Below are 293 nucleotides of genomic sequence, written 5' to 3'. Positions count from 1 at the left end.
TTAAATGTTTGCGTTTTTTAATACCGATAAAAACGATACAGTGTTTTGTTTTCACTGTTCAAGGGAAATGAAATAAATAATTGTTTTATAACAACTGTCAATAGTTAAAAATAAATAGACTAACAAAACAGATTTCACTGTCTACTTTGTTGTTCTATCTATTGTATTCTTTCTTCGTGTTTCCAGATTCTTAAGATTTGTAAGATCTTAAGAGGTCACTTGATATCGTTAAAAGCCGAAGTAATGATCTTGAATGGTCATTTTCATTCCAAAATATTTAATTTTGCACATAT

This window comes from Habropoda laboriosa, unplaced genomic scaffold (assembly GCF_001263275.1).
Source record: "Habropoda laboriosa isolate 0110345459 unplaced genomic scaffold, ASM126327v1 scaffold541, whole genome shotgun sequence".
Classification (NCBI taxonomy): Eukaryota; Metazoa; Arthropoda; class Insecta; order Hymenoptera; family Apidae; genus Habropoda; species Habropoda laboriosa.
This window is presented reverse-complemented; position numbering follows the sequence as displayed.